Source organism: Triticum dicoccoides, chromosome 7B (assembly GCF_002162155.2).
Source record: "Triticum dicoccoides isolate Atlit2015 ecotype Zavitan chromosome 7B, WEW_v2.0, whole genome shotgun sequence".
Taxonomy (NCBI): domain Eukaryota; kingdom Viridiplantae; phylum Streptophyta; class Magnoliopsida; order Poales; family Poaceae; genus Triticum; species Triticum dicoccoides.
This window is the reverse complement of record NC_041393.1, coordinates 49,910,222-49,914,633: the sequence shown is the minus strand read 5'-3', so window position 1 is coordinate 49,914,633 and position 4,412 is coordinate 49,910,222.

Genomic DNA, 4,412 nt, shown 5'->3' with positions numbered 1-4,412 from the left:
AGGATGCTACAAACCCCTACATCCTTGAGCGCCCGCATTCTCAAGGGGGTTTACTTCCCTGATGTATCTCTCTTTGAAGCAAGTCTTGGGAATCATCCATCACAAATTTGGCAGGCAATCCTGGATGGGCGAGATATCATGGTGCAGGGACTTGTGAGAAGAATTGGAAACGGTGAAACCACGGACATCTGGCACGATAACTGGCTACCTCGCACACACATGAAGCGACCATTAACTTCTCTAGTTCAACATCACTAGTGCAGAACCGGCCTTTAGTGCCGGTTTGTAACGACCTTTAGTGCCGGTTTGCCAACCGACACTAAAGAGTGGGGACTAAAGCCCCCCCCCTTTAGTACCGGTTCGTCACGAACCGGTGCTAAAGTGACACCACGTGGCACGAGCCAGACCCGTGTGCACGTAGGACATTAGTACCGGTTGGTAACACCAACCGGTACTAAATGTTTGGGGGGGGGGTTGGCTTTATTTTCCATTCAATTTTTTTGTTTGCTGGTATTTCACGATAATACAAATTGTACACGTTATGCATATATATAAATAGATTTTCTTGTACGTAGAACCGCATATATATATATATCATGGAATGTCTCACAACCAACACCATTAATTATTCACACATACACATGTATATACATATACAATTTCTCCTACATATGTTGCCTTTGGTGCCTCCGGAGCACGATGACAAGTGGTTCATGGGGGCGGTAGCGGGTAATAGTATTCTCCTTTGGGATCTATGACCTGGTCGAGCAAAAATCCGGCTATTTCCTCTTGAAGTGCCAGTATGTGGTCCGATGGTAGGAGGTTATCCCGCACCTCTCTGAACTGTTAAGAAGGAGATCAATATGCATGTGTGTTAGTTGTGTGACTAGATATCGATAATGGTGTGAATAGTGTTCTGACAAACGTACCCAGTCCTGTCTATCAGATCTGCTCCTTTCGCACGTCATCATGCGAATGTTCTCGCAAACGTAGAATGCACACAGATTATTCCCCGGCGCCTGCTTCAGGGCCTTTACGAGAATGGAATTGAATCAGATAATGATTAATCAAGCATGATAATTAATTAATGATATTGAAACAAGAATTAAAGAGATGGTAGATAGCTAGTACTACTTAATTACTTACCTTTGGTCGATGCCAAAACAACTTTTTTGCCCAATTGCCTGGAGTCACCTTGATGAACTTTGCCCATGCCCTGCCCGCCGGCAAAGAAAATTAATAAAGGGGTTATTAAATAGTTCATATCAGGAAATGACGAACTAATAATAGGCCGAGATATAGTTAATAATGATTGAAATTACCTATTAACTATCCCCTTCACGATGGTGAAGTCTTTATCTGCTTTAGTTAGTGAGTCCAGTAATTCAATTTTTCCTTCATCAACTTTAATGTCTAACAAGACCCAGTGCCAACTGCATGCGCACACGTTTGCATGTCTTAATTAAGCGGGCATGTGCATAAAATTAATCAACTACCGTAAACCGTATACACTTAATTATTAACATCTAGCTAGCTAGTAAGCAAAAACAGAATTTGTAGTACAAGACAGTGTGACTCACGGGAAGTTGTAAGGAAGTAGTATATCTTCATTGATATTGAGGCACTTCAAAAACTCTAGCATGCTTTCCTCTACACCATCTTGATAATATGAAATCTGCCATATGTCCTCATTAATGGTATTTGGGTCAATGAACCCAATGCCATAGCGTCCAGATTTTTTCATTTCATACATCTTCATCCTGCATATAATACCACAGAAAAAGAATATAGTGAGGATAATCACATGTAATGATTGATCAAAATTATCACTACATAACTAGCTTGAGACTTAAATTACAGAAAGAAATCACTTACAGACAATAGCAACTGACGATAGACTTGTCGATTGCGTCTTGATTGTATAACTGAAATAGTTCTGGATACTCAATGGCCAGAGCTTTCTCATGGTAATAATGCTCATGCTTGACATTCACCATGAGGGACTCTCGATTGGAAATCTTGGTAATGTTCATGTACCATTGATGCAATTCATACATTCTCGTTGGGAGGTCCTTGACCTTGTCTGGATGGACCAAAGGTTGGCCCCGGACATATTTCCATGCTATTTCCGATTCTCTAAGCGGAGGCATGGGTTCAATTTCGAGGAGTTGTCCAACAGAAATATTGAGCATTTGAGCCTGCATTATATGATCCTCCATTATTACCACATCGCCATGCTGGGGAACGCTAACGGGTTTCCCACAATAATATTTGGCGCGCGTACTCCTCTCATGTGTTGTTGGCACAACAAGCGGGGGGATCGCTTGCGCCGCCTGTTCTCCCAACTGGGGAACGGTTTTCCCGCATTTTTTGCCAGCTGCTTGTTGGCTCGAGCTCGAGCTCGCTTCCTTCTTTAGCCGTTCTCAATGTAGTTTCCTGATTTGGCGCTCATAGTCCGAGTCAACAGGCTTGGGAGCTGGTTCTCTAGCCATATGAATGAAGTGGTCAATTACTTTCTCAGGCACTTTCTCCTTTGGCGGCGGTGCCGGTTTCGGTCCAAAATGGGCGTCCACTTGGGCTTGCACTATGGCTGCGTTTTGCTCCTTAGTCATGTCGTAAGGCCTCTGAGGAAGAGGAGCGAGGCTTGGACCATATTTATATCGCTTGTCTCCGCCTGTACTTCCTGAACTACCTCGACTCGTACCGCTACGCACCAAAGCTGCGGCATGTCTCTTCTGCGATTGCTGAGACGGCGGAGACGGCTGACGTGGCTGAGTTGGACCAGGAGAAGTGGCCTGACGATGTGCCGGACTTGAAGCAGGAGGTGTGGCCTGACACGGTGCCGGACTTGAAACCGAAGAAGTGGCATGACGCTGTGCTGGACTTGAAACCGGAGGAGTCAGCTCACGCGTTCGGGGACTTGGAGGAGGTGGCGGACTTCGAGGAGGAGTCGGCTCACGCGTTCGTGGACTTGGAGGAGCAGGAGTCTGCTGACTCGGTGGCGGACTTCGAGGAGGAGTCGGCAGACGACGCGGTGTCGGTGGACTTCGAAAGATGATGCAATCCTTTCTCCATAGGATGATATGATGTATGACCTCTCCCAGTGTGCGCTCGTCTTCACCTCCAGGAATGTCAAGCTGTAGCCCCGAATATGGGTCCACCACTTCATCAACCATGACATGAGCATAGCCCTCTGGAATCGGGATGCAATGGAAGGTTGCTTCAGGGGTAACTGGAAAAGCAACGCCGTCTGCCACCTTCATGGATATGTTCTTAATTTTGGAGTGTAGCTCACAGTTAGTGTTCTCTATGATGTCATCCATAGGGTATGTATCCAGCAGTATGTCGCCCGGGGCAGAACCAACGCTGCTTCTCGGCATGGATGGGACGGGGCTATCCAATGCTGGACGATCATCCGCTTGCTGCTGCCGCTGCTGAGACCCCCTTTCCTGGCTAAGTGAGTCGATCTGCTGCTGCTGCTGCTGCTGGAATTTCAGTGCCAGGTCCGCGTGCCTTGCTTCTAGGCCTTGAAGGCGTTCTGCGTCCTGCTTCCTCTGCTCCTCCTCCAGCTTCCTTTTTTTCTCCTCCTCCATCTTCCTTCTTGCACGGGTCCTGTAGTCCTCGTTCCATTCTGAAAAGCCCTCATACCAGGGAATAACGCCCTTGCCTCGTGTTCTTCCCGGGTGTTCAGGATTTCCCAGGGCGCGTGTAAGCTCGTTGTCGGTGTCAAAACCAGCGGATCTCGGGTAGGGGGTCCCGAACTGTGCGTCTAGGCGGATGGTAACAGGAGACAAGGGACACGATGTTTTTACCCAGGTTTGGGCCCTCTCGATGGAGGTAAAACCCTACTCCTGCTTGATTAATATTGATGATATGGGTAGTACAAGAGTAGATTTACCACGAGATCAGAGAGGCTAAACCCTAGAAGCTAGCCTATGGTATGATTGTTGTTCGTCCTATGGACTAAAACCCTCACGTTTATATAGGCACCGAAGAGGGTTAGGGTTACACAGAGTCGGTTACAATGGTAGGAGATCTACATATCCGTATCGCCAAGCTTGCCTTCCATGCCAAGGAAAGTCCCATCCGGACACGGGACGAAGTCTTCAATCTTGTATCTTCATAGTCCAAGAGTCCGGCCAACGGTGATAGTTCGGCTATCAGGACACCCCCTAATCCGGGACTCCCCCAGTAGCCCCCGAACCAGGCTTCAATGGCGATGAGTCCGGCGCATAGATTGTCTTCGGCATTGCAAGGCGGGTTCTTCTCCAAATCCTGTGTACTTGTTGAATAGCGTCCAGCTTCTTGTAAATATTGCGCTCCTCGGCTTCCACGCCCAATAATGGCCATCTTCCATGTGTCGAACGAATGCGAAAAGCCAGGGTATTTTTACATTTACCCCCTAGCTGCGC